Genomic DNA, 11,812 nt, shown 5'->3' on the forward strand with positions numbered 1-11,812 from the left:
TATGGACAACATTAATTATAAATATGTGACATACATATTTGTTTTCCACATATTTAATAAATGTATGTAAACATACACTGTAACCCTTTACTGTAAATTTACAACGAATTTCTTACAGAATTGTACTGTATTTCCATAATACAGTATTAAGCTGTATCTTTTACAGAACAGCTGTAAATATACAGCACATTTCTGTTTTCGTCCTGATAAATTCGTTATATAGGATCATACCCTCATACTGACTGAAAGGGCATTGCATTGTGGGATTGATTTATTTCGCGCTCAATTCAGTTCAAATGTGATGCGTCATGCGAGCAGACAGTAACGTTAGGCAGCTACAACAGGCAAACTTGTTTTGTCAGCGGGATTCAACTGAACAAATAATCATTCCTGTTATCAAGATAAACAATGTCTGCGAATCTGTGAGCAATTTTAAAGCTTTTTTGAGGTTCGGTTCGGTTCATGTTTCAAACATTAGTTGCCTGTGACGCAGCAGAAAATGGACGACGTTAAAGGTAGCAGCTACCTGAGGACGGATGGAAGAATTTGTCATTGAATAATCTGCGCGTGACGATAAGTGGGATTTAGAGTTTGAGAAGATGGAGAATTGTTCAACTGAGTGATACGGTAAGCCAATATATAAGTTATTATTATTTATTTTTTTTGCGTTCGCATTTCTACATTGTTTTCACGTAACGTTATTTGGTTTGATTTTGCGAACGCGGTTTACTACCGTGGCCGCGCAAGCAATTCACTGACTCTGTTCACCTGTTTACCAAGTAACGTTAACTTCGACATTTCATATAATAGGCAACCTTTACCATGCTATTTGCATGACGTGCATTTGATATATATTTTTTTCGTTTTAGGCTTTGTAATCTGATGGCCATTGTTAATGTGAGTGCTTTTAAGTAGTCTTACAGTTATAGTCTATGTGGTAAAAAAAAATGCTGTCAAATTCTGTCAGGTCTGTGATCGTACTTTTGAATCGTTGTCAGAATTTTGCTAGCACATGAAAATCCATGTTCCTAATGCTGTTTTCAAATGTAGTGGGCCTATTCCTGATTGCCATCCCATGGTCCTACAACTACTCCCTAATTCAAAGAAGTTAGACGGTGTTATCCTTCAAGCAGATAAGTAGAGATTATTAAGCAAATCTCATTAATTTGTAATATGTTTTATGTTTTGGTTCTGTTGATCAAGGTTGTGCTGTCCTTTTTAAAAATTGTTTCAGGAATTTGCGTCGCTGATGTCCAGCAATCTACATTTGCCAGAAAGTCCACGACTTATTTCCTGGTATGTAAACATTAAAGGGGTAGATGAAACCTAAAATGAAAAGCCATCATTTACTCACCCCACTGCAAAATATGTTTTTCTTAATTAGTGTTTTTATATATATATATATTAGACTGAATTGTGTCACTAACCTTGACTTGACAGTATTTATTATGTTGACTACTGGTATGAACAATATGGCCCTGGTTTCCATACAGGGCTTAGCTTAAGCCAGGTCTAGGCCTTAATAAAATTAGGGTATTTAAGCAGCTTTTATAATAATGTATCATAAAAAAAAAAAACATTACTGGTGTGCATCTTGAGATAAAACAGTGGCAGTCATATATTTTAAGATATGTCAGTGCAAGTTGTTTTCAGTTGAAGGATTAGTGAAAATTCTGTCATTAATTACTCACCCTCATGTCGTTCCAAACCTGTAAGACAAATTAAGATATTTTTGATGAAATCTGAGAGGTTTCTGAACCACCCATAGACAGCAACGTCTTTGCAACTTTTAAGGCCCAGAAAGCTAGTAAAAACATTGTTTAAATAATCCATGTAACTAGTGCAACCTTAAAGGAGAACTCGGGTCAATTTTAACATTGAGCTCATTTTCTTAAAATTTGGAGTGCTGTCAATACAGAGAACAACGACAAAAATTGGTGTTGCCTACACCGTGTTATCCTCTTTTAAAAATTTGCACCCTGTTGACTTCAATGGGGCAATGTTTAAACCTGCTTTTAGCCTCTTAATATCCTTGATGTGTCATACAAGTGCCCAGCCATTAGGGGTGTCAAAATTAATCGTTTCTACGATGCATCGCGATGCAGACGAGGACGATTCGGTATCGGTTCAGTAATAGACCATAACCGGTTATAATGTACTGACGCTTTTCTTACGTCATTTGTCGCGTACGTGCTTTGTTGCGGTAGCATACAATGGCAGAGGGAGGTGAGACGCGAGTGAGAGAAAATTAAAAATGCTCCAACTACTTTAAAAGCCAACATCTGGGCACATTTCGGCTTTTATGAACAACGTGGTAAGCACGACCTGCAGAAGACACGCGCTGTGTACGCTCATGTCACGCACAAATAGAATATGCAGGAGGTAATACCACTAACTTGATAAACCACGTTAGCCGTTTTCACCCCGAGCTGTTATCGCCCGGCAGAGTCTGACTGCTTTAGAGTAAGTGGATGAGCTCGGTCACCCGAATCCGCAGCCAAAAACGTCTCGGCTACGTATGGTAACCCTCGTTCCCTGAGTCCAGGGAACGGAGACGCCTCGTCGGGGGAGTTCCCCTGACGAATTGGGATCACGCTAGGGAGCCAATTGCCTTCGAGAGAGTTAACAATGAGCCAATGAAAGAGAAACTGAATTGGCATGCAATATTTGCATTCCGCGGCCCGCCTACCAGCGCGGGTATAAAAGGCGGAAGTAAACATTGCGCAATGCTTTTCGCTGAGGAGCCGAACAGTGTCCAGTCCTCCGCGAAGGTACAGCAACATGGCGACGGGACGAGGCGTCTCCGTTCCCTGGACTCAGGGAACGAGGGTTACCATACGTAACCGAGACGTTCCCTTTCGTCAGCAGGGAACTCCGACGCCTCGTCGGGGGAGTTCCCCTGACGAACTGGGATCCCTACCAAAACGCCATGGTGCTGGCCCCTTCCAGCGCCCAGCTAAGCTACCCTGCAGCAGTTTCCAGAAATTTTTGCGGGAGCTAGCTAGGGAATCACACTGCTGTTCCGCAAGACCCAATCAGTGGATGTTGGATAACACTGGGAAAGCGTGCCCATCCCCAAGGAAAATAATAATAGGGGGGGGAACGCTGCGGAAGCTGAGGCAGCCTAGAGGAAGGCCCTCAAATACACACATGTACTAACCACGTAGGGTAGTGAAACATATGAAAGTCCTTGAAGGTAGTCCCAGTCCGGAGGAGTGAGGAGCGTACTCAACAGGGACGACAGAATGAGTCTGTCAAGGGGAAGACACGGCTGAACTGCACGTGGCAATCATGGGTCACCGCAGGGACCACTGGAAAAGGCACCCAGTCTACTAGCAACTCCTTACTGAAGGTAGCAGACCTGGTGCCGGGCGGTCCACAACGTCTGGCACCGGAGGGGGTGATGGAGGAACTCACGAGGTTAGCCGTTTGTTGGGTAACCAACGGAGCAAAAAGACGCACGTATCCGCTCATGGAATGGCGTCGCAAGCCGACACACCTATTCCCTCTAATTACTGGCCGTAGCAAGTACTCGGGAGGAAACAGGTTCCACACGTAGGCTATAAAACCTAGCGAACGTGTTCGGTGTCGCCCAGCCCGCAGCTCTACAAATGTCTGTTAGCGAGGCGCCTTGTGCCAGAGCCCAGGAAGCAGCAACACTCCTAGTGGAGTGAGCCCGCAACCTGGGAGGGCAGGGCTCACCCTGGGACTCATAAGCCCTGGTGATAGCATCCACTAGCCAGTGGGCTAACCTCTGCTTGGAGACAGCCTTCCCCTTCTGCTGGCCTCCATAACAAACAAAGAGCTGATCTGAGGCCCTGAAGCTTTGCGTTCTGTCTATATAAACCCGGAGGGCCCGGACGGGACAGAGAAAAGCTAGGGCTGGGTCTGCCTCCTCCTGGGGCAGCGCTTGCAGGTTCACCACCTGGTCCGCGAAGGGAGTGGTAGGAACCTTGGGCACATATCCGAGCCGGGGTCTCAATATAACATGAGACAGGCCAGGCCCGAACTCTAGGCACGATTCGTCGACCGAAAAAGCCTGCAGATCTCCTACCCTCTTGAAGGAAGCCAATGCTAACAGGAGCGCTGTCTTAATGGACAGGATATTAAGCTCAACTGTCATCAAAGGCTCAAAAGGAGGACTTTGGAGTGCTCTAAGCACTAAAGTTAAGTCCCAAGAGGGTACAGGGTGCAAATTGCGAGGTGGATTTAGCCTCCTGGCACCCTTGAGGAATCTGATGACCAGGTCGTGCTTCCCCACGGACTTACCTTCAACTACATCATGATGTGCGGCTATTGCAGCAACATACACTTTGAGGGTGGAGGGAGACAGCCTTCGCTCCAACCCGTCCTGCAGGAAGGAGAGCACGACTCTGATCGGGCAAGTTCGTGGGTTCTCCCCGTGGGAAGAACACCAGCCGACGAACAGGTTCCACTTCAGAACATAGAGGCGCCTCGTAGAGGGGGCTCTAGCTGAAGAGATGGTATCTACCACTGCCTGTGGCAGGCCATCTAGAACCTCCGCGTCCCATCAGGAGCATCTTGCTGTTTTAAGAGAGATGCAGGTGGCTGATATTCAACAGCAGGAACTGAACCGGGCACAGAGGGAGCTCCATTTGCAGATGGCAATCGATGAGGCCCGGCAAGCGAGGGAACAGGAAGTGGCCTTAAGGACGGAGGAAAATGCACAAACGGCTGCATTCAATCAAGCCTTCCTCAACGTCATGGGGATGCTTGTACAGGCGATGAGTGGCCGGCAAGAACAGAACTCTCTGCCCGACTAAAACCTCCCAAGTCCATACTTCACGGAAATAGTTTTTTTTTTTTTACTTGTTTTTCTGTGAATAATTTTTATACTACATACGTTTGTGCACAACGTTTAAATTTAAAGTTTGCTTAGTGTACATTTTTTACTTTTAAATTTGTTTATATATGTCTTATTTATATTTTTTTATATATATTTTTTTTGCACTACATACATTTGCACAACATTTAAAGTTTGCTTGGTGTACATTTTTTACTTGTAAATTTGTGTTTATATATATGTCTTTATATTTTCTTTATTTATATAAATTTTTTGCAGTACATACATTTGCACTTTGTTTAAGGTTTGATCTGTTTACATTTTTCTTCAATAAAATTTACTTGTCAGACGTGTACTTTCCTAGCCTGGGAAAACCCAGACTACTTCCGGCGAATTTGAATTCTCTCTCCAGGATAGTCTGGAGAAGAGCCCATTCAAACTCATTTCTGTGCCGCCGAAATCGCGGCACCAATCAGAAACGTTTGGGGAGGGATTTACATGATGACGACAGTGCAGCGACGCTGAAGGAGATTTCATTACAAAGATGGATGCCACCGTGGAACATCACTCGTTCGAATCATAGACAGTATATAAACGAATCAGTTATTGCGTCTGTTTTGAGCGATTTAAACGTACCGTTTTCGTTAAAACCGGAGCAAAGAACAACACTCGAAGCATACGTCATCTCCTTCATCGATCTGATTGGTTTTATGACTATCCAATTGCGCCTAGAGGAATTTGAGCTACGTCGGTTGGTGACGCCCCTTTGGAAATGATTTGTCTACATAGCTTCCCCAGACCCTTCACTCAGTTTCAACTGAGAAGGGTCTGGTTTTAACCAGGCTAGTACTTTCCTTTTTAATGCTTTAATATTTCATGAGCATGTAATATAGCTAATTATACATGTAAATGATAAATAATGATAAAAACCTGTTGTAAAACCCCTTACCAGACAGCTCCAATTTTGGCAAGAGGGGCATACATGACACCCAAAATAAAAAGGTTGCTGTGACTTATGAGCAGCAACCTTTTTATTTTGGGTGTCATGTATGCCCCACTTGAATAGAGTCTATTCTGAATAGAGACATAACCAACATATATTAAGAAAGCCAAGTCTACAAGTAAGAGTTTACAGTTCAAGACTTAGAATTAATCAGACTGTTATTAATATTGAGATATATAAGCTCAAACATAAATATATATATATATATATATATATATATATATATATATATATATATATATATATATATATATATTTGTCATGATTCTGCCATCTTGTTCTTGATTTTTCTCTCATCTTGAGGCAGAATCATGACAGACCCATGTTTTCATGTGCAGCACGTGGCCATTTGTTTGGGCCATGTGCTTGCGTTGTCTCGTTTCTAACCCCGCCCCCTTGTTATCCTCGTTTTGTAATTATTACCGTATTAGTTTCACCTGTTGTGTTCATTTTTAGCCTCCCTTTATAACCCCCTTGTGTTTCTCTGTCCTGTGTCGGTTCATTGTCAAACACTGTCGATTGTTGCTTGTCTATCTTTTTGATATACCTCTGTGAGTACTTTGTCTGGAATCCTGTTTTACGTATAGTGAGATTTATTTTGCTGTTAGTTACTGTCTAGTCATCGTCAATGTCAAGTCGAGTCTTAGTCAAGGCTAATTGCCTCTTGTCTTGTTTTGCCCCCTCATGGGTTTTGTTTTGTCTACAATAAATTGTGTGTGAGCATTCAGTCTGCTTTTGGGTTCGTCTACCTTCATCCACATGACAGAATGAACCGACCAAAGCAGAACCCAGCAGACAGTTTGTCTTCCCCTGGTGATCAGCAATTGGATCTTCTTGAAGATTGGTGGCTCAAGACCATTTCTGACTCGAGGGGCGGGCAAGCTCCCAATTCCCCCTCAGGGTGAGCTGCTGTTGGAGGAGTATGCTCAAGTCGCAGAAGAAAGGAGGTTTTTATTACCTGACATCCTCCTAAATTGCTACTTCATCGCTGGCCTCAAGGTTCCCCCACCTCTGGCTGAACGGGAGAGGCTGGTCCACCGCCCGTTCTGGGTCATGGTGGACTGTCTGTGTTGAAAGGAGCCGCAGGGTCCCACCGTGTTGTCGCCATCAGCCAAGCTGCCCGTGATCCTGGAGGGTCGGGTCCTGGCTGTAATTTCTCAAGGGGAGCAGGCCCACTCCACTTCTCCCGAGGTCTCATCCACACCCGTTGATCTTCGTGGCAAACGAGGGAGACGGACTTCGTGGGATTCTCCGTCGGAGTCATCCTCGACCGAGTCTGCGCTGCCTGAGACTGCCCTTCCAACTCAAGTCACAGATCCCGCTGAGCTTCTCCAACCGGTCACTAGTCCGGCTACGACTTCCGCACCACGACCTAGGAGAAAGAAGAGGAGGAAGGGAGCCTCTTGTCCTTCATCTCTGCCTGTCCCAGAGCGTGCTCCCACTGCTAGCGCTGTCCCAGAGCGTGCTCCCACTGCTAGCGCTGTCCCAGAGCGCGCTCCCACTGCTAGCGCTGTCCCAGAGCGCGCTCCCACTGCAAGCGTTGTCCCTGAGCCCGTTTCGACTCAGGGTACTGTTACTGAACCAGCTGCTGAAGGCGCGGTTCCCGAGCCTGCTGTCGTGAGCACCGCAGAGAGGGCCGCGGCTGCTGAGGCCGTTTTGCGGTCAGTGTCAGCTGGTCGGGAGTTGCCTATCGTCGTTGCTGCAAGAACATTGTCTGAGTATCTGTCGCGGTTAGCCAAGATCCTAGAAGTTCCAACCAGAACTGGCATGTTGTCTTGTCCCGAGTCCACTGCGTCAGAGGGCGCTATTCTGAAGCCAGCTGCCGTGAGCGCCGTACCCCAGTCAGCTGCCGTGAGCGCCGTACCCCAGTCAGCTGCAGACGACGATCTCCCCGATTCAGAGATGTGGAGCGTTGGTACTGAGCCGTCTTCGGGGAGCTCAGTTCTTGCTCCTGCTCCACAGTTACCCGCAGCATCCCCTGTCTTGTTTCCTGTTGTGTCGCCTCCTGTGTCCCCCATCAAGATTCCTGTCCCGCCGCTTGCTGTTTCTGTTCCTGTGGCGGTTTCCACCCCTGTCAGGCTGCCTAGTGTTTCCCCTAGCACCCCTGTAATTTTCCAGCCTCGGACTGTTTCCCCCAAGACATCTCCTCATGTGTCTCCAGCCAAGTCCCCCCAGATTCCCCGTCCTCAGCCCTCGTCCCGAAGACCCAAGACTCCCAGTCCTCCCATCCACCCTGGACTACCCCCTAAGGACTTTGTGTTTCCCCAACCTCCCCTGCCTTGTTTTCTGTTTTGTTTTTTGCACCCCAACCCTGTAATTTGTTTATTCATGTTTGCCATTGTTATTTGTCATGTTTTGTTGGCTCGTGTCCTTGTTACAGTTTATGTCTTGTGTTTAGTTCCCCTTGGGGAGCGTCTGGAAGCCGCTCCTTAAGGGAGGGGTTCTGTCATGATTCTGCCATCTTGTTCTTGATTTTTCTCTTGTCTTGAGGCAGAATCATGACAGACCCATGTTTTCATGTGCAGCACATGGCCATTTGTTTGGGCCATGTGCTTGCGTTGTCTCGTTTCTAACCCCGCCCCCTTGTTATCCTTGTTTTGTAATTATTACCGTATTAGTTTCACCTGTTGTGTTCATTTTTAGCCTCCCTTTATAACCCCTTGTGTTTCTCTGTCCTGGGTCGGTTCATTGTCAAACACTGTCGATCATTGCTTGTCTATCTTTATGATATACCTCTGTGAGTACTTTGTCTGGAATCCTGTTTTACGTATAGTGAGATTTTGTTTGGCTGTTAGTTACTGTCTAGTCATCGTCAAGGTCGAGTCTTAGTAAAGGCTAATTGCCTCTTGTCTTGTTTTGCCCCCTCATGGGTTTTGTTTTCTGTTTTGTCTACAATAAATTGTGTGTGAGCATTCAGTCTGCTTTTGGGTTCGTCTACCTTCATCCACATGACAGAATTAAATGTATACAAATATTATGTGAATGTACTAGGATAACAACCACAACTAGTGTAGCCACAAGTGGGTTCATGCTCCATTTTAAATCTGAAGATATCTTTGAAATTATCCATGCTGTGGAGTATATCAGGGGAGTTTTTTTTTTAAGAGAAGGCTGATTAGATTCTTAACAAATATTTGATTGCCCTGTAAACACCCATTTACAGTCTATGACTAATGTCTGGCGAGGAGAACTGGCCCATTCATGCTTTATTGTAGTCAATCGCCATACCTTTCACACCTCTGCCGGTATGAGACTTAATCTTCATTATTCTTTTATCGTTATTCTTTTGTTTGAATTCAGCCATTATAGCCTTTATTCTGGCATTTAGCTTGGCCTTCGACACCTCTGTCATCCCACTATACATGAATAATCCACCTATTATTTTAAGTCTTGTTAGAAAACAAAAACATATATTTTTGGGACCTTATGTGAATTCTTTTAACAAATTAAAGTATGTATAGAATAGGTATTGTAACAGGTATCATCAAGCTACATGTCACAATTTAAAAGATTAATAGTACACTTTTACTTAAAACTCACTAAACCACCATTGAGTATAAGTATCATATTCCGCTCGTGGTTTAAAATAGTGTTTTGACATAAAATGAATTGAAATGTTATTCTGTATGACAATATTTAAAAAACCTGTGATAATTATTTCTCCAAATTTGCACGCAATTGGATAAGAGCCCTGACGGATGCTGTATATTGCATGTAAATGAACACAAATAAACCTGAGAAAACATGATTGACTGCATTATGAGTGCATTCCTATTCAAAATATCAAATGTTACAGATTAATAATTTTGCACTCCTGGAATAAATTAAGAATTTAATGTCACTGCAAAGCAGATTTATCATAAACAGTGGTCAAATATCAAAGCTGGGGTCTTAAATCTTTATAATGATGCTATTTATTATTAATATTATATTAATATTATATTTATTTATAATAAATGGGTTAATAAATATGCAAGGGAAACTTCTTCAAATACTGCACAAACGTTTATTGACAACACACTTTACAGAACAGACATAGTCAACTATTCAAGTAACGCATCAGAGCCTCACGGACATCCCTGCCCTCCTCCTCTACAGGCTGTGCCAGTGCCAGCACAGGCTCTGCTGCTGAAGGTGGATCCCATGCACTCTCATAGGCCTCTCCATGACTCTCACAAAGGTTATGTAGAGCACAGCATGTCAGCACCATAGATTTCACAAGGTCGACCGCACAGTCATTTCTTTTCATAAGGCAACGCCATCTTCCTTTTAATCTACCAAAAGCATTTTCAACTACTACACGTGCTCTGGAGATTTTCATGTTGTAGACCCGCTGTTCCGCTGTCAGCCGTCCAGTGTCAATGAATGGTTTTAAGAGCCAGTTCTGCAAGGGATAGGCAGAGTCTCCAAGGATGTAGTAGCCAACATTCACCCCAGCAATGTTTTTGGTGCAAGCTGGTATGTGGTTTCCACGGCTTGCCACCTCCCACAGTGTGGACAGCAGGGCTGTGCACAGACATTTTGAGGGGCAGTGGCCTAAACCAAAAAAAGGGGCACTAAGGGGGTAGTTGCTTGTTTACACAAATTATCCAGTTATTACAAAATATACAATTAAAAGAGAAGAGAGCACACGCTCAAATACATTTTAGACTTCATTGTAGCTGTTTTGATAGAACATCACAATCAGGGGCGTAGCACAAGATCCCGGGCCCTATGCATAGGCAGTCCTGATGGGCCCCCAATCCCCCATGTTCCTCAATTTGTATATATAACTCCCAACGTAGGCTATAAATTTGTAGCCTGGTAATACCAAACTCTGCTACTTCGCTTTGCTTCGTACTAGACAGAGTCTGGAAGGGCATAATTGAAAAGTGTTTTCTTTCTCGCGGGGTGCTTGTCTGAAGTTTAAAATCATTGGTTACCCATAAGCCAATCACATAACGTTTGGTTATGACGTGTGTTATGTGCCTGTTCAGCCGCATCGAACTTCCACTGTAAACACATGTATGATGCGAAAACAAAACCATCGAGCGAAATACCGGAGTGAACCTGGCTGTGAACGGCTTTTGCAGATTATGTGATGTAAATCTACGCATCCACGGTACAATCAGGGTCTACGGCTCTCAGCCCATTTGGCGCATTAGCAAGAGGTGGGACCAGTCAGTCAATCAACCAAGTTATTCAGCCAATACACTAACTTTACATTTCATCTGACATTCATTATGAAATTTAATTATGAAATGAAAATTCCTGACTTTTCAAGGGCCCTCTCTCCCCTTGGGGCCCTGGTAATCAGTACTGGTTTTACCCCCAGTCCGACGCCCCTAATCATAATTACACATTGCTGATAATAACAGAAACTATTTTCTGTTTTACATTTTTATATTTACCTGTTCCATTTACAGCAACACTTTTTTATTTGGTACCATGTCCTGAAAGATCTTGATAACCTAATTTTTTATGATTCACAATTACACATTGGTGAAAATAACAGAAACTATTTACCATTTTACATTTTGGTATTTAGCCTACCTTTTCCTTTTAGAGCAAAACCTTTCTATTTGGTACCATGTCCATGCCCTAATTTTATATAAATTACTTCATTTAAAAGCTGCGATCTCAAGCTTTATGCCCGTGGGTCTGTTTGCCTGTTTGACTGAATTTTCGCGGAGTTATAGATAATTTTCGAACGCGTTTCAAATGGGAGTTTACTGACAGAGAGAAGGCAGAAATAGCATCATGTTAGTTTTTCTTTATTTGTCAAAAAGCAAAACACTTTATTTGTATTGTGAGTATACAGAAAAAAAATAGAAACTGAACAGGATCGATTGATGTATTACACGAAAATGAAAGATCAAAATTAACAGAGCATTTTGTGTTTATTTTTCATTGCTAAAAAAAAAAACGAGCAAAACGCGTGGGCGCGTTTTTGGTCCCCAGAGGGTTAATAACCTCATCTTTTATGATTGGGATGTCTTTTTCAATGGCCAGATTTGATTAGACAA

The 11,812-nt window shown here is 43.6% G+C and overlaps 1 long non-coding RNA gene across 1 annotated transcript; it reads left to right on the forward strand.

Moving 5' to 3' along the window:
- The first annotated feature begins 309 nt into the window (after positions 1–309).
- Positions 310–1,385, forward strand: LOC309507890. Its single transcript, XR_014209286.1, has 3 exons — positions 310–627; positions 870–897; positions 1,051–1,385. It is a non-coding gene; the product is annotated as an uncharacterized lncRNA (long non-coding RNA).
- The last annotated feature ends 10,427 nt before the right edge of the window (positions 1,386–11,812 follow it).

The sequence above is a fragment of the Leuciscus leuciscus genome, assembly GCF_965113295.1.
Source record: "Leuciscus leuciscus genome assembly, chromosome: 10".
In the NCBI taxonomy this organism is placed as follows: domain Eukaryota; kingdom Metazoa; phylum Chordata; class Actinopteri; order Cypriniformes; family Leuciscidae; genus Leuciscus; species Leuciscus leuciscus.